The sequence below is a fragment of the Sceloporus undulatus genome, chromosome 2 (assembly GCF_019175285.1).
Source record: "Sceloporus undulatus isolate JIND9_A2432 ecotype Alabama chromosome 2, SceUnd_v1.1, whole genome shotgun sequence".
Taxonomy (NCBI): Eukaryota; Metazoa; Chordata; class Lepidosauria; order Squamata; family Phrynosomatidae; genus Sceloporus; species Sceloporus undulatus.
This window is the reverse complement of record NC_056523.1, coordinates 124,559,760-124,586,362: the sequence shown is the minus strand read 5'-3', so window position 1 is coordinate 124,586,362 and position 26,603 is coordinate 124,559,760. Positions and strand designations below refer to the sequence as shown.

At 41.2% G+C, this 26,603-nt stretch overlaps 1 long non-coding RNA gene across 3 annotated transcripts; it reads right to left on the bottom strand.

The window, feature by feature from the left end:
* Positions 1-820: 820 nt before the first annotated feature.
* On the bottom strand, positions 821-25,856 carry LOC121924437. Of its 3 annotated transcripts, XR_006102597.1 has the most exons (6): positions 25,518-25,856; positions 24,235-24,303; positions 7,291-7,359; positions 5,817-6,422; positions 5,387-5,500; positions 821-1,790 (listed from the first exon to the last, which is right to left on the bottom strand). It is a non-coding gene; the product is annotated as an uncharacterized LOC121924437 (long non-coding RNA). The 3 variants fall into 3 exon arrangements; XR_006102596.1 differs by having other exon boundaries at positions 5,387-6,422; XR_006102598.1 differs by lacking the exons at positions 24,235-24,303; positions 25,518-25,856 and adding an exon at positions 23,690-23,879 and having other exon boundaries at positions 5,387-6,422.
* Positions 25,857-26,603: the final 747 nt, after the last annotated feature.

The following is a 26,603-nucleotide window of genomic DNA, read 5'->3' as shown; positions in this document are numbered from 1 at the left end:
TCTGTAATGAGGTTTAGTTAATATGCACATTTATTTCAATTTAATCATTGACATAACTGATCAGCAAAATGGCAAACTGTTGTTTGTTGTTGTTGTGTGCCTTTACATCTTTCCACCTTATGGCAACTTGAAGGCGAACCAATCACAGGGTTTTCTTGGCAAGATGTGTTCAGAGGGATTTTTTTTCTTCTCCTTTGCCTTCCTCTGAAGCTGAGAGAACATGACTTGCCCAAGGCCACCCAGTGGGTTTCCATGGGCAAGCAGGGATTTGAACCTTGGTCTCTAGAGTTGTAGTCCAACACTCAAACCACTGCACCGTGCTGACTCTCACCAGATTGTTACTATATAATAAACTAAAAATTATTCAGATGGCCAACACTCCAAATTAAAAGCCGAAAACATGGGAAATTATTGATGGGACACAATGGCCTGCCATAGAAAGATGAACACAGTGAAGGTAAGAGAATTTAAGAAATCCAATATGAGCTGGGAGAAGAGCTACAAAACTTCGACCCACTCCAGCTATTGTGAAAGGCTCTGGAGAGGCAAGGTAGGCAGGCAGGTAGGCAGGACAGGGGAAAGCAATTTCTTGAACTTAGGATGCTGCACTGTCCTCCTCCAGTAGATCTTGGAAGGCTGTAATTCTTTGCCTCTCTGCCACATCAAAATTGTTGTTGTTGTTGTTGTTGTTATTGCCCCTCAAATGTCCTGGGTGAACAGGGGGCCAGTTTGGGACTGGAGGGAGGGGGGGCTCTGGGACCACAAAACAAAGACCTCCCGCAGCCCACAGGATGGACTTTCCTTGTCCCTGAAACACAGAATTAAAAATAAGGAAGGAAAGCATAGATAAGGAGTCCTGTGGTACTTTGAAGAGTAACTTGTTTATTTTACCATACAGTTTAAGGATTATAATCCATTATTTCTTTGGTTGGAGAACAACATTCAAGCTTCAATAATAAATGCTCACATTACACAGTTGTGAGGGTAGGATAAAAGTGAAATGAGAGACAGAAAGGGACAATTGTCACATCAGGTATAAACCTTCAAAGAGCTTAACAGAAACATTCTGGTTATCTGTCAGCTAATACACAGGTTTGCTTACTGTTTGGATGTTAATTGTCCTTAAATGTGAAAGCAAGGCACTCTGCTCTTGGGAAAGTTGGTTCTGTGGAAAACAGGGTCTTATCTTGAAGAAGATACACACTACTGTAATGAAAACCAGCCTATTAATACTTGTATTGTGCTAAGAAGCCATTATCTTTGTTCAAACCCCTGCTAATCGGTTGGAATTTGCAAGTATATCCTAATGCAGCCATTTCCCTTTTGAATCTCCCTTTGAAATGCCTTTGTGCCACCACAGCCATGTTGAGGTCAGTGACTTGACTGTCCTGAGAGACTACAAGTGATCTGCTCAGGAGCAATGCCATTTTTATGATCAGATTTGTGTCCACTTGTGTAGAGAATGCCCAAAAATGTCTTCTGAGAACATAGTATCAGGCCATGGGAGGACCTTACATTATCAGAATAATTCTTATAGAAGGCTGAGTGACCAAACAGAGTGAAGCTGAGATGGATAGAGAGAGAGAGAGAGAGAGAGAGAAGGCAGGGACTATCTTGAAGAACCCAGAAACAGGGTTAATCTGATCAGAATTAACATCCGTAGATTTGTCCATGCTGGCTGGAGCATTCTAGCAGTTACACTCCGAGGATGGATCTTTTCCAAGCCCCTCTTTATTTTTTTGCTCATAGCTGATTTTGGCAAAGGATCACCATATACTTTCTGTGTGTATCTGAAATATAAGCAGAGGAAAGGAAGGTGTACCTTCATCCCCATAAGGGATTTCTCTTGCATGGTGGGGCAGGGGAAAAAAACAAGCTTCACTGGGGTATGAAGATTGATGGAGGAGCTCTCCTGCATCCAGAGGGGAATGGCTAATGTTGGGTGACTAGCTGCTCCCCTAAGGCCGAGTGGAATCCCTCCAAGACTAGGAAAAGCAATTTCCCTATGGACCAAGTCCCAGGGGGTGCGCTGAGATTATGTAGTATTGAGCTTTTAATTGAGTGCTCATTTAACTAGTTAATCAGCAGCAGTAGCAACAACAACAACCAATTGACAGTCTTAGGTACAATGATTTCTCTTTTGAATTCAAGCATTACAGAGGAACTTTGCCTATTGGCCTAATAAATCAGCAGGCATCTACAGCTGCATCCACACTCCAGAAATAATCGAAGTTGATACCACTTTCACTGCCATGGCTCCATGCTCTGTGATTCTGGGAACGGGAGTTTTGAGAGACATTTAGCTTTCTCTGTCAGAACGCTCTGGTGCCACAATAAACCACAAATCCCAGGATTCCATAGCATTAAGCCATGGCAAATAAAGTGGTGTCAACCTGGATTATTTCAGCAATGCAGACACAGCCTACATCTTCTTTAAACCAACACCATGAATATAGCTGGAAAGCAAAACCAGTAAGATCGCTCTGCCATTGCCTCCCATTCTCCCTACTTCTGGAGATCGGTGTTATTCTTCAGCTGGTTCATTTCTAACTTAAGCTTATTTGTTTGGAAAACAATGCAAGGATGGGGTTGTTTGAAAGCATAAGGTGTATAAAAAACAAACAAAGACAAGGAATACAGCCAAACACACACATTCTCACAGACTCCTCTACTCCAAACAGGAATCTCCAAAAGGATGTGTGTGGGCTGATCACACAGACTGCTGGTGATGGATTGATTCTGTTCCACATTGGATCATCACGTCAATCTGCATCAGACAGGCCTTCTTCCTTTAAGAAGGCAATAGGATTTTCTGTTGGGGATTGTTAGGTTTGGTATAACTAGTTGCCCGGGTGCTTTGTATCAACACAGGCACCCAGGACAGATTTCTCTTTTAAGAAGTATTTTCTGGTAATTCTAATTCCAGTATTGTTTCAGCATCTGGTATATTTGTCATCTTTCACTGAAAATCTAATCTTATGTCAATTTACTGGAAAGCAAGTTGCAGTGAAACTAAGAGCACTTATGTCAAAACAACAATGCACAAGAGCAGGCTGCTTAGTAGACTATGTACTGGTATGCATGCACATACCCATTTATGATCTGGTTTTTTAAAAAAATAAATCTTATTTTTTATTGTTTTAGGTTTTACCCTAAACTACTCAGAAGCTGTAACACCCACAAAAATCAAGTGCTATGGGGGGGCGGGGTTGCTTTAATGTTGGACAGAGGTCAACAGTACAGCTGGGGTATATGATACAAGTTGAATAGGAGAGCACAAATAGATCTTCATTCAGATATGTCTTGAATTCAAGTACTAGGAACTCATTTTTCCTTGGTTTTAAATAAATGAAAAAGGAATACATGATGACAGTTAGCCTGAGGTTAGTAGGAATGAATGCTACCTGTCCTTCTTGTATTCTTCAGTGCTAAAAAGCATTAAAGAGAAGTCAGGTACCTTGACCCATGTTGTTTTTTGTTTCTGTTGTTTTCCTCCTCGCCCCCTTGTATGTATAGCCTTTTGCCTAAAACTACAACTTGAGACAGCTCATATTAATTAAAACAAATATAGAAAACAGTACAAAGACATGAGTAAAAACACCCTCTTCCCTGTTTCTCTTCTTTTCAGTGCTGTACTGCAAAATCCCAGTTTTGAATCTCTTTTCCTCTTATACAAACACAACCTCATAATCAATAACAACACTTTAAAAAGCTAATGATAAAATGGTAAGACTGACCCCCCTACTCAGCACAAATGTAGGCTTTTGAAAAATTCCTTGTAAAAATGCACACTGAGCAATTCATTTGTTCATGTCCCCCCACTCGCCGCAACACATGCATAAAAATGCTTATTTCTTTAAAAAATAATAATACATTAATAGGCTTATGATGACAGAGTGACCCAAATACCTCTTCACCCTTTGATTCCAGATACAGCACACTTTGGAGTCTGCTGGGATGATCATCAATTAGAAGGGTTAGTCTCCAGAAGCCAGGGCACAAGCAATGAGCCACCGCTTTACACCAGATACTCCTCCTGGCTTAGCCCCTGGCCCATTTGCCACTCCATACATCATTGCCATTCCCATGAAGACAATGACATGAGCAGACGTATTTGGAACACCTCCTAAGATGCACCTCAGACAGCTCTCCTCCAGCATTGAAAAGGCCACTCACATACAACTATGTGGCATCCCAGTGGTGGAAGGCACTCACATTGGAGGTCTGATTGGCACCAAGTAAGAACATGGCAGTTTATTTTAGGCCTAACTGATTTATTCAATTTAATTTAAAAAAAATATTTATTGAAATTTTAAAATATAGAGCTTGAAAACCTACAAGGCAATTACACATACACCAATAAAGGAAGGGAAAAAACCATAGAGACATCTATAATCTAGAAGTATGAATAGACATAGAATAGACATACAAACAAACCTCCTAATACAGTGATGGCAAATGTTTTAGAGACTGAGTGCCCAAACTGCAACCCAAAACCCACTTATTTATTGCAAAGTGCCATGTCCCTCTGACTTTCTAGTAACAAACTCTGGCGAACTCTGTGCTGAGGTGATGGCATGTGTGCCCACAGAGAGGGTTCTGGGTGCCATTTCTGGCACTCATGCCATAAGTTCGCTACCACTGTCCTAATAAATCCTTTGTATCACCCTTTTATTGATTATATAAAGTGACAGGAAGTTATAACTTTTGGTTTTAACATATAGATGGTAAAGACTGATTTTTCAAGTTTTTTATTGTAGAAAGAAATGAAATTTAATTAAGATAATATTGTTTATTTAAATAGTTTATTTAAAGTTATAGTTATGGTTATTGATTTAAGAAGGGGCTTTATGATAAGTAGTGAAGGTACAAAAAGGAGAAGTCTTTTTTTACATTTGAGAATGTTAATGCATGTGGTTTTAAACTGTTTAAATCTTTTAGACCTTTTTTAACTTGCAAACATGTTTAATATGTTTTTAGTTTATTTAAATAATTTGTATTGTTTTAAATGGTTTAAACCTGTTTGTATTGATTTCACTTGTATGCACCCTGAGAACTTTTGATATATATGATGAGACAGAAATATTCTACAAATAATCTGTGTGGCACATGAATGGTCAGTATTAAAATTGTGAAATGGAAGCACTCGTGGTGGCAGTGCCAATAGCTGCTCCCACCAGGCGAGTCCAAAGAAATGCAGGCAGCTGTGTTGATCTGTATCAGCAAAACAGTGCTAGCAGCTTTCAGCTCCATTGGAGACAGGTATTTTATATACCTAATGGTTATTAATTGGCTATTTAAGACCAACTCATGCTAAGAATTTGTTTTGCAACACTGCAACAGGAATGACTGTTGCTGTGAAAATCCATCCACCCTTTTCACTTACCATGATGGCTGCAGTTAGCTGCAGAAGGAGCAGAGGTGGGAAGGGTTAGCCGGAAATATTGTTGTCATCCTTGTTAATCAGAAAATCCCAATGCTTTGACTCTGGATGCCCTGGCTTCACAAAACCAAAGTTTGTTATTAGATGTGTGCCTGTGTTTTCACCTGCTCTATCAGAGAGCAGAGAATGTTTAGACTACTGCACTCTTTTTCAGATAACAAAGTCTTTCCACCTCCCTTTTTCTTGGAACAGAAAAGTGAGAAAATGGGGACAGTGTCAGGCACAGAGCAGAAGGGAGCAAAAAGAAAACTCAGGGATCATCTCCAGAGCAGGAGCTCAATAATCTCCCCTGTGGTTTCCAGAGGTAATGTGGGAAAAGGAAAGCACAACTCATTTATGTTTCCTCCCTACCCTCCCCAATTCCCATACATACCTGAAGGCTCCTTGAGTTGAAGCTGGCAAGGAAATCTGGGGGGAGAAATGTCCATTGTCTGCTTCTTGTATGAGTGCCTTTGTCTGGAAAATCTACTTTGTTGGACTACAACTCCCAGAATCCTTCATCCAGAATGGCCCACAATGCCCTAGCCAGTTGTCATCTAAAACATATCCTCCTTTCAAAGTCTAGTTCACCAGTATTTTTCTGGCACATAGGAAATTAAGATACACAGTTAACAAAGCAGATATGCTCCTGAACTTTACTTCTTTAAGAGAAAGAACATGGAAAGAATAGGGATAGGCTCAGCAAAATTTTCATTCAAAACTAATAATGTGCACATGTAAGGTAAGCCTTGTAAACCTAATAAAAAACATTTTAACATTCTGGAGATTACCTGAAAGCTTCTTCCAAAGTGCATCCAGGGATGAAGTTTTCTTTCACCAGCCTCTACTTTTGTTATGATTTCCGTTCAAACATCTAGATGCTTTTCTAACACAATTGGGGATTGATGGTGAAACAGGATTCCCTGCTTTTCCCTTTTCCTTCTCTTTTGCTGTTCACACATGTCAGTAAGATTCTGGAGGCTGCTGTTGTTTATCTCACCTGTTGTAGGCACACACACGGATCAACTATAGCAGAATTCTTTCTCCCAGATAAAGATTTATTATTTGTTTACTGTAGACATGCCACTGCAACCTGACACTGAAAGTCAGTGTTTCTGTAGCCCTTCCTCTCCATCCTCCCACTGTTGGGAGCAGCCCTGGTGGTGCAGTGGTTAAATGCCTGTACTGCAGCCACTCACTCAAAACCACAAGGTTGCGAGTTCAAGATCAGCTAAAGGGGCTCAAGGTTGACTCAGGCTTGCATCCTTCCGAGGTCGCTAAAATGAGTACTCAGATTGTTGGGGGCAAATTAGCTTATAGTTGTAAACCGCTTAGACGCTGCTTAGGTGGTATGAAGCGGTATATAAATGAAGTTTGTTTGTTTGTATTTGTTTGATGATGCTAAAAATGTCCAGCTAGACTGAGGACAAGAAGGAAAAGGGGGCTGGGTAAGTATTTTAAAAATAGTAAAAAATGAGCATCATTGTCATGGGTTTTGTTAATGGAGGTGTACCTGTGATAGAAAGCCTCCTTATATTTAAACTGTTAATCTACCTGACTTAGTGCTGCCCACACTGAGTGGCAGCAGCCCCCAGTGTGTTCAGAGGTCTTTCAGGGCTGTCCCAGACAGAAATCAGACCCTTATGAAGAAAGGAAGCCACCGTAAAGGCTATGGACGAGCGGCACTTAAGGCTACAACCCTTAACACCCTAACTAGGGAATAAGTCCCACTAAGTACAATAGAACCTCTGAGTCAATATACATAGGATTGTGCTGTTAATATGCTATACGCTTGCCAAGTATTATTATTAAATTGCCACAATTTAATTAACAGATGTTAATGAGCAGAAGGCTCACATATGCCATACCTGCATTAGAATCTTCTAATGCCTACAGTTATGGTTCATGACAACGGTGGAGCAGAGCGAGGGATGCTCCTGGAGAAAAAAATGAAGCACATAAATCTGACGATGATAAAAAGGCCAGGAAAATCAAGTCTGGTCTCCAATAAACTCCTGCATAATGCTACTGTGGACAAATTGATAGTGGCACCTGGCAAGAAAACTGAGCCAGTAGAATAATCCAGGTCACACATTGCACAAACACAGAATGGACGGCGAGCTCGTACTTGTCGGCACATTCTTTTTCAGTAGAAATGTTGCAGCTGCTCTTCTCCCAATTGCTTTCACCTTTTTCCTTTCAAATGTTTTCTGGTTTGTTTTGTAAAATTGTTAAACAATATAATGAAAGCATAACCAGAGAGTATAGTTACTAATATTAACAAAAAGTACAACCTACAGCTCAGGTCTGTCCAACTTTTTGAATGTATTTGTTCAGAATAAAACATCTCTCCAGTGGTGTAGTGGAGTCAAGGCTCACTGGGCCAGACCAGCAAGACTTTTTGATTAGCAGGGTGTAGGGTGTCATCTGCCATGCCTCTCCAGTTTCTCTGTTTTCCCTGAAATTAACTGTAATCCTTCCAGTAGCTGGAGGAGAAATTGATTTTCCTAACAACAATAATATGATTATGGTGAGCTTTACGGTTGCAATGCAAAGTATTTGGGGCTCGCTTGCTCTCAAAACATCAAGACCTTTAAAAAGACTTGCTCTCTATGCAAATGAAAACTATTAGAGCTAGGTTGTTGATATGAATCTGGTGTATTGGGCTGGATTAACCCGGCTATGATTTGAGGCTCCCTTTAGGGGAATGACTATGGGGACTTTTGTAATGAGTGTCTACACTGCTTCTCACAAGAATGATCTCAGCATAATATATAGTCAGATGTATTGTCTCATGTGTTTGAAAAGGTTAAAAGCAGGAATTATGTTTCTGTGAAATGGATGTACTTGGTCTGGCTCATCTACTATGGTTGGACAATGGGGGGCAGGGGCAGGGAGACATTTTTCAAGATTCTGTATGCCTCCAGGGTTACACTGCACTTCATTTTAATCTTATTGACAGTCTCAATTTTTGTTTTGATCACAGTTGCTACAAAGTGTTAATGTCCTCATGTTTTCTATGTGACTTGGTCCTTGTGTTGCTATCCTTCATGAAGAATGCAGCTATCAGTCATGATAGAAATACAACCTCCATGTTTGGGGACAGTACATTACTCATGAACTTTTTCAGTGTCTTGGCAGCCATAAAAAAAAACACTTCTTGGACTACTAGAAGACTATCTTTACATGCATCAGCCTCCCTGAACTCTGACCTCATTAATAGAAATGATGGGATGCCAACAGCCAAAAGCCATTAGATTGTTGGGTACAAGGGGCCAAGGTCCTTTTCAATAGGGCTCCAAACTCTGATATGAGTTTCCATCAGAGGCTTATCAGGCCTACTTTGCAGGTCTCCAGAAAGCCATGAGGCCCACGGGCTCATAGTAACATTTCCTTAATCTGGGTTTGGCCTGGTGATCTTATTCATAGTGACTGGGTTTTTAATCAACTTCCACAGCTTTGTGTAGTTCCTTTTATTACGTTTAGAATCATAGAATTATAGAGTTGGAAGAGACCACAAGGACCATCCAGTTCAACCTGCTGCCATGAACTCTCAATCAAAGCATATCCGACAGATGGCCATCCAGTCTTTGTTTAAAGACCTCTAAGGAAGGAGACTACACCACTCTCCATTGAGGAAGTTTGTTCAACTGTCGAACAGCCCTTACTGTCAGGAAGTTCTTCCTAATGTTGAGGTGGAATCCTGCAGGCGGGACTGTCTTGGTTTTAGCGGTCCCGGCCTGGTCCCGGCCTGGTTACTGCGGATTCACACTTTTGGTGCCAGCCCCTGGGCCGGGCACGCTCATGTGGCCGCTGTGAACGTGCGGCCGCTCATGCAGCCGGCAGCCTGGCCGGCCAACCAGCCAGCCAGCCAGCTCCTCCTCCGCCTCCCCCTCCTCCGTCTCCGTTTCCACGCACTCCCACGGAGGCCATCTCTTTCTTTTCTGCGTAGCCATGTGCCCGCCCTCTTTCTCCTACTCCTCCTCCTCCTCCACGCTGCCCGCCTACCTCCTCCTCCTCCTCCGCCTCCATCACGTGGCCACGCTACCCGCAACACTTGCTGCAGCTGTGGCTGGCGCCAGCTCACGCTTGCCCCGCTTGTGCGCCCGCGCGCGGAGCTGTAAACAGAGCGCTCGTCCCCTGGCTTGAGGCTTGCTGGCCACTGGCAGAAGAGTGAGGACAGGGCTGTTTCCAGCCCCAGCCCGCCATTGGCCAGCCTCAAGGAGGAGGCGGAGCTGAGGAGGGCCAGGGGGAGGGAAAAGCGCCCTTTCTTGGCGCATGGCAAGGAGGAGGAGGGGGAAACAAGAGGAGGAGGAGGAAGAAGAGGAGGAAGAAGAAGAGGAGGAGGAGGAGGTGGGTGCCCATTTTCAAAGGTTTCCCCCCCCCACCCACCCAAAGTGCGCTTTCTGTGTATTTTTGGTGCTTTTAATGCTAACAGATTTCCCTTCTTTTAACAATGAAAGTGATTATGATGATGATGATATAGATAACAGTCAGCTTCTGAGGCATGTGTTCACTGTTTCTGAAGGGGAAAGAGTGTGAATTTCAAACATCTGAAATATGCAAGAAGCCATGTTAAATGAAGTCATATTCTATGCCCAAATGTGCTGTTGTGTGTGTTTTGGAATGGGGGGGGGGGGGGTTTGGCCAGAAAGGGAAGTACATTTCTGCCATCAGTCTAGGAATAATGCCAAAATGTCCTCCATTTTGAGCATGCCTAAGAAACATGCATTTATATTAACATTTTTTAAAAATTATCAATTTTTTTCGCGTGTCCTTCATTTAAAAAATGTGTTCTACATTTGAAAATGTTGTCCTACATTTGTCCCGGTTTGGAAGTCCTGACTTATGGTAACCCTAGGTGGAATCTCTTTTCCTGGAGCTTGCATCCATTGTTCTGGGTCCTAGCCTCTGGAGCAGCAAAAAACAAGCTTGCTCCATCCTTAGTATGACATCCCTTCAAATATTTAAACAAGGCTATCATATCACCTCTTAACATTCTCTTCTCCAGGCTATACATCCCCAGCTCCTTAAGGTGTTTCTCATAGGGCATGGTTTCCAAGCCCTTCACCATTTTAGTCGCCCTCCTTTGGACACCCTCCAGTTTCTCAACATCTTTTTTGAATTGTGGTTCCCAGAACTGGACACAATATTCCAGGTGGGGCCTGACCAGAGCAGAATACAGTGGCACTATTACTTCCATTGACCTAGACATTATACTTTTATTGATGCAGCCTAAAATTGCATTGGCCTTTCTAGCTGCGGCATTGCACTGTTGACTCATGTTCAACTTGTGGTCTACTTGGACTCCTAGTTCCCTTTCACATGTAGTTTCGTTCTGCCAGGTGTCCCCAATCCTATATCTGTGCATTTCATTTTTTCGCCCTAATTGCAGTACCTTATGTTTCTCCATGTTGAATTTAATTTTGTTAGCTTTGGCCCAGCTTTCTTGTCTATTCAGGTCATTTTGAATTTTGATCCTCTCCTCTGGGGTATTAGCTACTCCCCCTAATTTGATGTCATCCGCAAATTTGATAACTATGCCCCCAATTCTGTCATCAAAGTCATTGATAAAGATGTTGCATAGCACTGGGCCCAGGACAGACCCCCGTGGGACCCCAAGGGGCACTTCTCTCCAGGATGAACAGGAACCATTGTTGAGCACCCTTTGGGTTCGGCCGGTCAACCAATTACAAATCCATGTATCAGTTACCTTGGGAGATTCAACTCTTAAAGGTGGCCTTATCTTTAACAAACTAACTGAACATACTAACAACTTTGCATCCCCAACTGATGCTGCAACATGTGCTCCTTGCATTTGTTCTTGGAATGATTTATGTTCTCCACAGAGCTTGGAAAACCTCCAGAATCCCTCAGCGAGTACCTCTTAGGGTCCTGCCACATGTCCTGCTTTACAGAAGTCTGCCCTCTATAAGAAGGCAACATTTGTTGAAAGGTTGTCCAGTCCAAGTTCAGTAGTTTAGTGGTAAAGAATCATTGTACAAAGGAAAAGCAAGAGGTTGCCCATCAATTTCATATGGACAGAAGAGGAAGCAGGCAGGCACACAGCTCACCAAGCCCACCTTTGTCTCCCTCATTATGGTGAGATTCAAGTAATAATTTCTAAGTGTGCATCTACACTTAGATTACACAAAAGAAAACAAAATGGGAGTCCCGTTGCTGCTGCTACTTAAAAGAGGATTATGCCTCTTTTGTCCTCTTTCTGCGCAATGCATTTCCCATTTTTTTTGGGTGTTATAGACTTCCCTCTGTTTCAAGGCTGGAAACTCAACTGCTACCTTCCACATTACCTCAATGCAAGAGATAAAAGGGGAATCCTTAGGAAAGAGGGAGACTGCTTCCTTCCCACCTCCACAACAGTCCCCCTGGAATGCCCCTCTTGCTCCAAACATTGGCTGTAATTTCTCTCCAGAATGTGCACCCAACAACAGGAAGTGTTTTCCATGCTGACAGAATAAAATAAAAAGGAGGGGGAGGGGAGGGGAAAGCTGTTGAGTAACCCCTAAAAACCAAAAAGTCTCATTGATAATTAAGCAAGTGCTCAGCATCACGCTCACTTTGAAGGCTGGAAGTACTTAACTTTGGTTGGATTATGCCCTTATTCTGTTTCGTGACTTGGGCTTTGGTTTTGATTCCCCCCTCCCTTATTCTTTTCTTTTCTGTCAGTGTGCTATGTAAGATTAAATGGTTTTTGTTTTGTTTTTTGGAGGAAAATATGCTGCAGCTGTTTTTCATTCCATAGTTACAACATAAGCTGTTGTGTTCATTTCAATTCTTTTCAGACTTCTTGTATCGCTTATTATTAACATCCTTAATTCTCATGAAAAAGAGGCCAGACGTTATAGTTCAAGGTGCTTGCAATTAATTGTTTCCTATACTGTTTTCATATAGCCTCTATGAAGCCACCTGTAAATCTAACCCCTTTGCAGGAGATATATGTTTATCAAAGGAAGAGGCTCAGCAGTGGACAAAAACTTTGTTTGTTGTTAACTGCTGTCAAATCAACTTTGACTTATGAATTTGAGATCTCCAAACCACCCATCCTTCTGCATAGTACTAGCAAGCATTAGCTGTAGTGCCACTGCTGTTGTCTTTGAAAGATCCATCGCCAGTGTCATCCTCCATTACTGCTGCTGCCCAGCAACCCTTTGGCACAGAACTGTTTCACATGGGGACCAAGGTGCTTCCATCCTGAAAATGGTTAAAGTGCTGGCATCCCGGAAAAGCAGGCCAATTTGCTGGCTCCTCAGCAAAAGCCCGTCTGACATGGAACACCCCACCAGGAGCCTCTTGCCTCACATGACCATGCAATCCCATCACCATTGGAAGGTAGTGCCATGGTGAGTTTGAACTTTAAAATAACTTCTGTCCCAGTTTCTGTCTCCTCTTCCCATTTTCCCACTTTGTCCTGGCTTACTGTCCTTGCTACAAAATGAGTTTAAAGTCCAAATTACTTTACAATGAATTAGCCCAGCAGGGCATACAGTTGAGAAAGGGACAGAACTAGGCTGAGGCAAAAGTAAACTGCTACAGCTTCTCTTAGCTTGTGTGTTCTTCCTTATGAATAGCTTTCACCATCTTGACCTCATTCTGATGTTTCCTGGCCACATGTGTCCTGGTTTTCATCTGTGAAATATTTGAGGGCATGAAGTGGCCAGAATCCTCTTGGTGAATTAGGCAGCTCTAACCTAACCAGGAGTTATCCCCACTCAACCATGGCTTTGGCAGGTCACACACTCTCAGCCTCAGAAACCCCTGTGTTAGGCTCACCTTAGGGACACCATAAGTTAGAAACGATTTGAAGGCACATAGCAACAGCAACTGTGTTATACTGGCATAGTACGGGGGGGGGGGGGCGGCATTGCAAAAGGAGGTATCCTTTATCTCCTTGGGGAACACCATTACTTGCTCTTCCCCCCCCCCCCCAGCCATACAACTGCAGCCTGAAAACCTTTGCGTGCTCTTCTACTTCACTGACCCAGATTAGCCAATGAATAGTTGTGGGGTTGTGCCCAGGTACCATCCATCTGCTATCATGCAGCCTTCACCACTCTGGACCTACATCATAAGTACCCTGATTGAGTGTTGTGCTCTGCCTGTGTCAAGTAAGAGCCATAGGCTCTTGGCAGCATAGTTATGGATGTTTCTGTTGGTTGTGAGGTAAGAGCTTATTCTTCACTGACTTCTTTAAAGCCCCACTGGGAAACATAGCATCCCACCTCCAGTGACAAAGTCAGCTTTCACTGCGGTTAAGATTGCCATGAACAAATGGGCTGTCACAGGCACACACTGGATAGCACCTGTAACGCCACTGATAATTATGCCAGCATAATTTCAAGAATTTGTTGGATTGGTGGGTGGGTGTGATTTTATTCTTGCCAGATTCATATGCTGCATGGAAGTCCATGTAATCCTTGGAAGTTGCCAAACAAAAGCAAGCCTCACCCCTTCCCAAGCAGCAGTATCTCCCTGTGCGTGGGATTTCCCCCCCCTTTCCTAGTTGTGCACTTTGGCATGTCTGACCTATTTATTTTAAAAGAGAGCCAAGCCAACTTCCCCCTCAGAGCAAGCTCTTCCTCATGCCTCAAGGGCCTTGTCTCCCTCCATTTTGTCAGAAAAAATTATGAACACAAGAGGCTGTCTTGTACCAGACCAGACTATTTGTCCATCTAAGCCTAACACTGCCTTGCACGACTAGCAACAGATCTCCAGGGTCTCCAACAAAGTTCTTTTGCTCCTAGGAAATCATATATACAGAGTGAAACAAGGCAAGATACTATGTTTCTAGACAATCCTATACTGTAACTTGTGTTATTATAAATGTGTTTGTTCTTAAGGTGTCACAAGATTTTTGTTTGGCTGGTAGAGGCTTTTGTTACCTTAACCCCCCTGAAAATTTCTACACTGGAAGGCACTAGCAATTTAGCCATATGGAGTAAAAATTGATAATCTTCACAAAGGAACATCAAAGAAAAAACAGTATAAGAATCCACCCCAGCAATGGATGACCAGATGTTTTAGATGTCAGCACTTGGAAGCACCAGCTAACATGTTAACTGAGCAAGGATTATGGCTGTTGAAGTTCAAGAAATTTGAGGGCCTAAACGTTAAGGAACCACTGCACTAGGATTTTTGACTCTACTTCATGTGACTTGAATTGGGATTAAGGCATTTTATCTTGCAGTGTTTGTGGATCAGCTCATTAATCCAAGCACATCTGTGTTACTACACAACTACTATGCTGCTAATAGCCACAGCACAGGTAGTAATAATCTATCTGTAATGTCAACATTTCAGTTCTTTCTGAACTGATCCTCTTCAATCTATTCCTGCCTATCCAAGGATGCACATATTAATCTGCCATCTGAAGTTTATGCTTCAGGCATCTGATGAAGTGGACAGTGTCCACAAAACTTTGTGACATTATAAATGTGCTAGTCCTTCACATGCCACCATGAGGCATTTTCCCCTCCCCAGTATAATACTAACATGACTGCCTTTCTGGAAGTTATTATTAAAATTTATTGTGCAAAATAAGATTGTGCGTGAAATACACATAAGGAGAGTGTGTGCGTGTGTGCATGTATATAGCACAGTCCAGTCACCTCTCTGCTAATGTGGTTGCTCAGGTACTTTCTAGAGCTGTTGTTTTCTTGCTGTCATTCTAAGCTCTTTAGGTCAAATTTCAAAGTGACACTTGTGGATGAAAAGAAAAGCCAACAATAACTGGGCAGAGCAGGGGTGGGAATTGTGCAGCCCTCCAGATGTTACTGAATTACAGATCCCAGCAACCCTGGTAAGGAATGCTGGGAGCTGCAGTTAAAAGTCTTCACCAAAAGTGGGTTTGTTGTACCCCTCATTTTCATACTGAATTAAATGATTTAAACACTTGTTTGGCTATTCTCTGCAGCAGGATGGAGGAAAGAGCCAGGAGTGCTCTACCAATTTTAAAGGAAAGGGGAGGAGGCCACTAAAGGTGCTATGAGATGAGCTGGGCTGAAGCAGTTTGCCAGGGATCAAACAGAAGAGTTGTGGGAAAACACAATACTTCTATTGTCATCTGCCCCTCATGCAGAGATGGGAGTGGTTCTGCACCTTTATAGTTCAGTAATGTGAGAAACCACACCGTGAATAATGGACTATGATTCATTTTAGAGAAATACAATCACCTTTGGTAGCATATCACATTTCCCCCCCTCTCCTGTACTCTCAAATACACTGTACTGAGTTTGGCTGGCTTGATCCCAAAGAATGAACAGTCAAGACCTTGACAAAAGAATGTTTAATGTTCCTTAATGACTATGGAGGATCCCACATGACCCATTCAACTTCATGAGTTTACTCTGAGATGAGCGCCCTGCTGGCCTGTGAGAAGCTTTAAACAGAAATGGAATGTAACAAGTTAGTTGGTGCAGCTCCCCATAATGAGTTGGGTGGGTTAAAAGAAGAAACATTTCAAAAAGTAGTGAGCGGGAATAGTGTTACCTGTTTTGTGCAATTAACAACATAGAATAATTCTTGTTCCCTTTAAAAGTTGATTTTAAAGGACATTTTTGAGACATTTCAACAGGAGTTTTTCAAGTTGTATACAATTCTCTTAAACAATCCATGGTGTTTGACAGCTGCATTAATGGTACACATGTTGCTAGGAGGAGGAAGGTATAATCGGAAGAACAGAAAAGAGGCTGCAAATCACAGGAGAAACCGAGTTGTGTAGTTTACTTGATGGCAGTGCTTTAGAACAAGTTTCCTCAACCTGGCATTTTCCAGATGTGCTGGATTACAAATGTCACCATCCTCAGTTAGTAATCGTATTGTGGGATATGCATGCATCTTGGAAGTGCCAGCCTAAGGAAAACAATTTAAATTTCCACAAGAGCATTTTTGAAGGTTATTGATGTTTCTATGTGCCATCAACTTCTAACTTATGGCAACCCTATGAAGGGGGGACCTCCAATATAAAGGTAAATGTAAATGTAGAGCCTCCAATAGTCCCTGTCATTAACAGCCCAGATCTGGTTTTGCAAAAGCAGAGTCATGACTTTCCAGATCAGTTCACCTGTAACATGGTCTTCCTCTTTTCCTACTGTTTTCAGCTTCACCAACTGTTATTATCTTTTACAGTCACGTCATGTCATGATATGTCTAAATTGGAAAAACCTTAGTTTAGTCATTCAGGCTTAATTTCCTCCTCAAACCATTTATTTGTCTTTCTGGAATATCTCATCTAGTTCACTTGGCCTGGACCAAATCTTAGTCTTCTTTTGATTCCTTGATTATAGACTTCATTTTGATAGATGACTGAGCAAATGTACAGTATAGAAAATCTTTAACAATTTCTATGTCCATCATTTCACATAGTTTTCTGTAGATCATCACATCAACAATCTAAACACATCATCAATCTGAAAGAGCAGCAACTTTCAAAAGAAGAAACATCCAAATTACCTCCCTGGCCAAAGGAGGTAATTTTTCCATTACCATCACCAGAATCCCAGTTGAAGACATCATTGCCCATGTTGAATCTGCCCTCCACCATCTCCCAGAGGAGGAGGAAGCAGAAGAGATAAGAGGAGAAACACTATGGATTCGGAATAAAGCAAAACCACCACCCAGCAACATAACCAAAAAAGAAAGAAAAACATCAAGGATCTCAGTTCAGACCCAGAAATCATAATTCTTCCAGCAGACAAAGGCAATGCTACAGAAATAATGAAAACAGAACAATACAAACAAAAAATCAAGGAACTCCTGGATCCTGCAATATACAACAAGCTGAAACAAGACCTGATCGGCTTAATTAGGCCAGTTCTTTTCAGCAAACTCTAAATTTTTTTTAAAAAAAAGGAGTAGTGCTTTATGTAAAATTCAAAATATGATGTAAAAGAAATATATCGAGATAATGAGGGAAATTATGAAATAATTGAATTGATAAATAAAGGCCAGAAAATATTGATAGCTGGAATATATGGTCCTCTAGAAAATAGGAATAAATTCTATAAAAATTTAAAATCTAAACTCCTACAACAAGACTGTGAAGATGTTTGGAGAACAAAATATGGGAATAGTAAAGACTATACGTTTTTTTCCAATCCCCACAAAACGTGGTCAAGGATAGACATGATACTGATTTCAAAACACTTAAGTGCTAATATTCAAGAAGTAAAAATCTTACCTAGAATTCTGTCTGATCATAGTCCAGTACAATTAAATTTAAATGTTGGAAGAAAGTATGAGTACAACTGGAAGTTAAATGTAAAGTTACTACAAGATGAGGAATTGGTTAAAGAGTTAAATATGGTGATTGATAGATATTTTGAAGAAAATTTAAATAAACGTATGTCAATACAAACTGTTTGGGATGTGCATAAAGCTGTAGTGAAAGGGTGGATGATAAAAAAGGTATCAGAAATAAAAAAAGAGAGAGGAAAAATTGGGAAAATTAAATATGGAATTAAAAATAAGGGAAGAGGTTTTAAAAAAGAATCCAAAGAACAGAGAAATCCTACAAGAAATTAAATACTGTATCTACAAAAACAAGTATCAATATTATTAGTGGAAGAGATGGGGAAAAAGCTGAAATTTCTAAAGCAAAAATATTTCGAATCGGCAAACAAAATGGGAAAACTATTGGCCTATCAAATTAGAAAAGAAAAAGCAAAAAAGGACCATTGCAGGAATTAAAGATGGTGAAAGGCTAATTACGAATCAGAATATGATTAAAAATATTTGTATGGTACTTTTCGGAACTGTTTAAAGAGCCGAAAATAAATATCACTAAAATTAAAAATTATTTGGACTCCCAGAAATTAAAAAGATTAACAGAAGAACAGATAGAAATATTGAATCGACCAATTACATTACAGGAATTATTAGAGGCAATAAAAAAAAGTAAAATAGGGAAATCCCCGGGGCCGGATGGTTTCTTGAATGAATATTACAAAAGATGCCAGGACCACATAAAAGATTATGAATGAAACCAAGAAGGGAAATATACCGCAGTCATAGATACAGTCAGATATAACACTGATACCAAAGGAAGGAAAGGACCCAACCTTAAAATTGAATTATAGACCAATAGCTCTGCTGAATACCGATGATAAATTATTTATGTCTATATTGGCTGGACGATTAAAAAAAGTGTTGGTAAATTGGATTAATATAGTTCAATCCAGCTTCTAACCAAATAGAATGATTACAAACAATATAAGAAATTTGATAAATCTAATTGAAATTAATGAAAAAAAGATTGATAAAAAGTTAGTAATGATCTTTATTGATGCGGAAAAAGCATTTGACAATGTTTATTGGCAATTTATGTTTGAATTAATAAAAAAATTGGAAGTTGGAGATAAATTTCAGAATTGGATAGAGACAATCTATAATAAACAGGAAGCAAGAGGATGGATCAATGGAGAAAGAACAGAGCTGTGTACAATTTATAGAGGCGTGAGGCAAGGCTGTCCACTCTCTCCGCTTTTATTTATATTAATTTTTGGAAATTTTGTTAAATTATATTAGAGAAAGTCAACTTATAGAAGGATATAAATTGAACAGAGATGAATATAAGCTGAGAGCCTATGCGGACGACTAAGTTTTAACAATATCAAACCCGACTGAATACAATGAAACATTGATGAATATATTAGATAAATTTGGTAAGATGGCCAGATATAAAATTAACAAAGAAAAAACAGCAGTGTTAACAATGAATCTGACTAAAGAGGAAGTATATCAATTGAAAGAAAAAACTGGTTTTCAAATTTTAAAAATGGTGAAATAATTAGGCATCAATATAAAAACAAAAAGTACGGAGCTGTTTGGAAACAATTATGGAAAAATTTGGAGAGAGTTATATAAACTAATATCTGAATTTGAATTGGAAGGCGAAATAATTAAAGACTTTATGTCAGGGGTAGGCAACCTTTTTGAGCCGAGGGCCGGGTAGCTTTCCCTCAGGCGACTGGGGGGCCGGCGGTGGAGCTTCCACCCTCCGGGGTCGGTGCCGCACGCCGGGGGTGGAGCTTCCACCCTCGAGGGGCGGGGCCGCGTGCCGGGGCAGAGCTTCCACCCTCTAGGAGCCATGCCTCCCCATCTTTGCCGGCCCCTGACGGGGCCCCAGGCCCCGCCAGAGGCCAGCAGAAAAGCCGGTGGGGGCCGCCAGTGCTGGAGGCCTCCCCCTCTTTGCCGGCCCCTGACTGGGCCCCAGGCCCCATCAGAGGCTGGCAAAAAAGCCGGTGGGGGCCGCCAGCACTGGAGGACTCCAGGGACGGCAGCAGGCCTCTAAGAGACCCCCTGCCGCCGCCGGAGGCCTCTTGGAGGACTCCAGGGGCGGCAGCGGGCCCCTCAGAGACACCCCCTGCCGTCGCCGGAGGCCTCCTAAAGGCCCGCTGCCGCCTCCGGAGCCCCGGTTGGGGACTCCTGGGGTGGCAGTGGGTCCCTTAAAGGCCCGCTGCCGCCTCCGGAGCCCCGGTTGGGGACTCCTGGGGCGGCAGTGGGTCCCTTAAAGGTCTTGACTCACCATTCAGTGGGTCTCCTCAAATTGGGGCTAAACAGCTTTTGTTAGGTAAGACTTCACCGCTATTTTTCAAAATGGCGGCGAACACTCACGTGACCACAGGGAAGGTCGCGCGAGACTTCGCCGCCATTTTGGGAGAAAAAAATGGCGCCGCCCATAGAGGCAAAAAGCTGCATTCGGCGGTGGCGGCGGCTGCCGCGGGCCAGCTAAAAAGCCTCCACGGGCTGGATCCGGCCCGCGGGCCGCAGGTTTCTGACCCATGCTTTATGTTGAAATGGGCTAAAGACTTGAACGAAGTAATAAAATTAGAAGAGTGGGAAGAGAAAAATCAAACAAATTATAAGTGTAGAACTAAAAGAAAACGTCTACAAATCCATGTACAGATGGTATCTGACTCCTTATAAGTTAGCAAAAATGTTTAAACATAACAAAAACACATGCTGGAAATGTCAAAAAGAAGTTGGAAGCTACCTACATATGTGGTGGAATTGCGCTAAAGCTAAGGAATTCTGGAAAAATATCCATATAGAACTTTAAAAAAAAATTTTTTTTAAAGAGGGATTGATGGCTAAAATGTATCTCCTGAACATGACGGACAATATAAAAATGGAAAAGAAAAATGAGAAGATTCTAACATACGCAATAATAGCAGCAAGAATAATATATGCCAAACATTGGAAAAAAGAAGAAAGTCCCACGATTGAAGAATGGCAGCTAAAAATGATGGACTTTTTTGAAATTGATAAATTAACATATCTGATTAAGAATATTGCTTTAGGAGATTTTTTATAAAAACTGGGAAGTCTGGAAAGAATAAATCCAAAAAGAAAGAAGTGAAGAAATAAACTTGGCAATGGGAAAATGATGTAAATAATATTCGATTATTAGTGGTAGTTTATAAGTGTTAAGTTTAATTTAAAAACAAATATAAGAAATATATGGTAAAATATGTAAGATAGAAAGATACAAGCAAAGAATACTCCAATGAAGAAGAATTTGGTATAGAAGCAATGAAGATAGGCTGTAAATTAATGGTAACAGGATTATAGTATAAATAAGAGTTCAGTAAATAAGAAGTAAACAAATACTGGAGAAATTCAGCGGACAAGGAAGTGTCACATAGATAAGGAATATAATCTAACAAATGTATTTGATTTATTCTCTTTTTTAGTATTTAACACTTTCTTTGTATACATAAATGGTATTTTTTTAAATATTTAATAAAATTTAAAAAAAAAGAAAAAGAAACAAGACCTGACCAACAAAATCACAGGAAAATGAACACCTTGATTAAGAACTCATTTGCGCCAACTGTACACCAAAGTCTATGCAAAACAGAGACTCTCCCATTGGGTTGCCATAAGTCAGGACCTCCAAACCGGGACAAATGTAGGACAAATGTAGGGCAACATTTTCAAATGTAGGACACTTTTTTTTAAAAATGGAGGACATGCAAAAAAATTGAGGGTTTTTTTTTTACATCTTAATATAAATGCATGTTTTTTAGGCATGATCAAAATGGAGGACATTTTGGCATTATTCCTGGACAGATGGCAGAAATGGACTTGCCCTCGGGTTCAACTGTACTTCTCAGAAGTGTGTACTTGGGCAAGGGACTGTGGTTTTTCTTCACTGCGCATGAGTTTGTAAAAATCACAGCAAGTTACATTGGCCGTGCCTCAGAGGCTTGTTGATATCAATATCACCACCATCATCATCATCATCACCACTATAATTGGCCAAGAAAGGCAGACTTGTTAGCATTCAAATCACCATAAATACACAGAAAATGCACTTGCATATATTTAATAATAAAAAATAATAATAAAAAACAAAAACAAAGCAGTGGTGTATATATTTAATAATAAAAATTAATGTAATAAAATAAAAAACAAGCAATAATAAAAATTAATGAAATAAAATAAAACAAGCAATAATAAAAATTAATGAAATAAAATAAAACAAGCAATAATAAAAATTAATGAAATAAAATAAAAACAAGCAATAATAAAAATTAATAAAATAAAATAAAAACAAGCAATAATAAAATTTAATGAAATAAAACAAGCAATAATAAAAATTAATAAACTAAAACAAGCAATAATAAAAATTAATGAAATAAAAACAAGCAATAATAAAAATTAATAAACTAAAATAAAATAAGTATTTTATATTTTTAAAAATAATTTAAAACCCAAAAAAACCAAGGCAGACCTAATGGCCACTGACTCAGCTTTCCTCCAACTCCTCCTCTGAGTGGCAGGTGTCCTGAAGATCTGCTCTCTAGGCTGAGCCAGGCCGGGCGGCAGGGAGGCAGGGAGGGTGGGACACAGCCACGGGGAGGGAGGGTGGAGCTGCCTCAGGGCCTCGGGGGGGGGAGAGTCCCAGGGGCGGGGCCAAACTGGGGTGGGACTGTGTGGCCCCGCCCCAAACCGGGAAAGTCCCGCCCCCAGGTGGGATATGGCAACCCTACTCTCCCACCAAGACTATGGACTTCCCAGGATCCACAAGGATTCCATTCCACTCCAGCCCATAGTGAGCACCACTGGATTCCCCACATATGACTTGGCCAAGTTTCTGGCCACACAATTACAAACCCATATAGGGCAAACCCCCCACTACATCAAGGACTCAGCTCACTTCATAGAAAAAATTCAGCAACCTTGAACTCATCAGCTTTGATGTGGTCTCCCTATTCATCAAAGCCCCCATAATGGACACTATGGCACTCATCCAACAAATTTTCCAAAAGACATCACAGCCTTGTTTGAACATTGCCTCACCACAAGCTACATCCAGTGGGACAATGGAAAAAGAACCTCCAAATGATCTACAGACCGACCAAGAAAATCCAGCAAATGGATCCAGTAAACTCAGTGAAGCACAGGAAAGACCCTCTCATGGCCGCAGGAGGTTACCACATACCGTGCAGCTATGGCCAAATCTACATAGGGACCACCAAATGCAATGTTCAGATGTGAATCAAGGAACACGACAAATACAGCAGACTGTGCCAGCCAGAAAAAATCAGCAGTAACAGAACACATTATAAACCTACCTGGGCATAAAATGCTATTTGAAAACACTGAAATTCTGGACCATGGCAACAACTATCAGGTCAGAATGCACAGGGTAGCCATTGAAATCCAAAACCACTTGGACAACCTCAGCAGGACAGAAGAAAAGTAAACAAAGATACTAGTCTTGAAAAACCTCAAAATCAAGACTCAGAAAATGCAAATGAACATCACCGAGGGTCGGGAGGTTTCCCAGCAGACAATGGATGACTAATTGACACAAATCATCCTTGCATATCCCCCCCCCCAGGCCTTGCCAACAGACCAGCATACAGATTAACATGTAAATCACTTCCTCTTAACAAAGGGTCACACAGTATATATACCCCACAAACCTCCATGCCACTATTCTCGGAAGATGCCAGCCACAGATGCAGGTGAAACATCAGGATTAAATTTTTCTAGAACACAGCCACATAGCCCGAATCCCTCCCCAATATATAGCCATATGGCCATATAGCATCCCTATTTTTAGTTTAAATTTCACTTTGATTGTTTACATCTTGTGGGAAAGGTCTCTTGTCCTGCATTTCTTGTTTTCTTCTTATTGTTCTTCTATTTCCTTGCACTGATTATTATAAGAAACCTCTTTGTCCTTACAGGGAAGTTGCTAAAGAGAGGCATTCAAGATTCTGACCCTGTTTCTCTCACCTGTTACTTTGGTCTCTCATCTTCCCTTAACTTCTTAAAGAGTGTCATCAGTCATCCAGTGAGTCTATTCTTCTTTGTGTCTAAGACATACCATAGTCTTTTTGCATTCTTCCCTGATAATGTTCCTGTTTTTCTTGTTCTGGTTCATGCTCAGTTAGGCTTAGTAGTGAAAATCTGTTCTTTACATGGTCTTTAAATTCTACAGGGATGTTCTTTAGATTGTATTTTGGCACTGTGATTGATTTAATGTATGTCTTTAGCTTTAATACTTTCAACAAAATATGCCATTTGCAGGCAATAGTATCAACCAAAATATTATATGCCCTTTCCCCCAGCAATTCAATGTTTTTTGAATGATAACATTAATGATTAACATAATGGCAACTTAATGTGATGAAATTTCCCCCATCTAATGCTAACATAACTGGATTAGATTCCCAAGCTCACTAACAATGAATGAAACATGTTAAGCCTTTATAACTGATGTTCCAACCTTAGCATTTGAAGCAAAATACCTTAGCAGACACAGTTATGTATGAACTCACTTGCTCTCTGAATCTGCTGGTGGTTGCTGTTTGGTACCCCTTTGATTCAAAGAGGATCTTGTTGTTTATCTGTAAATAAATAAAATATTGGATTTATTTTTGCTCAGATAAACATGTCTCCAGTATTCTTTCATCCAAAGGAAAACAAACCTGGTAGTACTGATGACCTTGAAACTGCTTACCAGTCATAGGGAACTGCTGCATGCAGTTGGTCTATCTGGACGATATCACACAATTGAAATTGGAAGTATAATCCAATTCCTGAATGGAATCATGCGTACTCACGTTATTGCGTGAAAGGTTACCACACGCGATCGCTGGCAATCTGAATGCACTCTGAACGCAATCATGCGTCAATCCAAAGTTAAGTAAATTCGGTGAACTAACAAAGTAACAAACCCTGTTCCTAGGCAACTTTGCACTCAGTGGGCTGTTGTTTGGTGTGATGTACCTCGATCCAATACAGGGAGAGGCGGGATACAAATAAATATTATTATTATATACATGTCTCCTTTGATCCTAGTTCCCCACCCCCCAAAAAAATTGGAAGAAGGGGTTTCCCATGAAGCCACACTGCAATTCCACTTCAATTTTGCTTCCGCTTGTCCTTCAGCATTGCTGATGGGGGGCTGCTGCCTGCTATTTAAGAGGCATGGACCAGGAGCTATTGGATAACCATTACTGTATATTCACGTTTCAACATGACAAGAGTGAATATATGCTCGTTTTAATGTGAATAGAGCATATTTTTTCAACCATTGTTCTCGCCGCCGCCACCCCCCCAAACCTATTTTGTAAATTGTGGGGTTCCTTGGTTCCTCTCTCTCACTCGCCTAAATATGCTATGCTCCAGTCATCTGGAGTCTCACTGAGCATGGGCAAGGGTGCCAATTCGCAATTAAAAACCCACTGATGTGATGGCTTACTTCACACAGAATTTGGGTTGCATCCGGGGAGGCCATTACAGCGAATTTAAGGTGTGGTAAGTAATCATGTAATTGCATGAATTTTCGAATTGACCTCGCTATCTTCTCTTTCGAAATTGAGAGCCTCCCGTCCCGTTTGATAAACTCCTCTGACTTAGTATTGTCTACCCTAAATGGCAGTAGTTTTTCAGGACAGCAAGGTTTCTGCCCTGCCAACTCCAGGACTTTCTGCATGGCAAACATTTATTCTAAGGGCTCATTCCCATTGGAGGAATGACTCAATTTTTGATCTGGCTTGGCTGCGTGTCAGAAATCGATCCCAAAAAGTCCCTCATCCCCACTACAAACAAGATTTACCTTACTCCTGAGTAACCACAGTTTTTTGGCATGATTCTTGTTCCCATATGTGCTCCAGGTGTCAGTCATTTGATGGCAGGACTGGAGGAGGGAGAGAGGGAGGGAGGGAGGGAGAGAGAAGCCCCAAGTTGGGGATGGAGGAAGGGGAAGAAGGCCTGGGAAAAAGAGAGAAATGGGGGACTTCTGGGAGCAGGGAGGGAGAGAAACTGAGGACTCTGACAAAGGCAAGGCAAACGGGGGACTTCTGGGACATCCTGGGAAAGGAGATAAACAGGGGACTTCTGGGAGCAGAGGCGGACAGAAACAGAGGACTCTAGCAAAGGCAAGGCAAACGAGGGACTCCTGGGAGCAGGGAGGAAGAGAAACAGGAGACTGCTGGGGCATCCTGGGAAGGGAGAAATGGAGGGCAATTTTTTTTAATTAAACTGAGCACATATGCGATTGATTGCTTTAGCAACTACATGCCTTTGCAAGTAGTTGCAAAAGCGATCAATCAACTATGCACTCAGTTTAATTTTTTAAAAAAAACAAGTACAAAGGTAGCACTGACAGGGGGGAGAAATGGTAGATCTGTCATAAACTGAGGAGGGATGGTAAACACCCCTCTGCCATTTGTCCCTTCCCTCCTGAATGCTGCGATTGCAATCTGTTGTTCCCACCTATTTGACCTGCTTCAGGATCGATACCTGTGAAAAGTACTGCAAAAAAAAAACAGTATCAAGTAACCCCGAGTTATTTGTGTTTGCCCCACTTCTTTCCTCCTGGAATGGATCCAATGGGGATCAGAAGAGGGTGCAAATGAGAAAGAGAATCGTTTGCCCTGAATCCTGCTTTGGAGCAAACAGAAATGGGAATGAGCCCTAAGACTTAGCTGTAATGCCCTGCACCTGAGAAGCACTTGAGATAGCTTAGTAGTTCTAGGGTAAAATCTTTGTTTTCAGGGTAAAGGGAGGGGGACATATAGAGTAAAAATGTTGTTGCTTAAATCTTTGGTTTCAAATGTTCAACCTAAAGACACACACATGCATCTACCCTCCAGTTATCCATTTCCTCCACATATTAAGGGGGGGGGGGATTTAACCATTT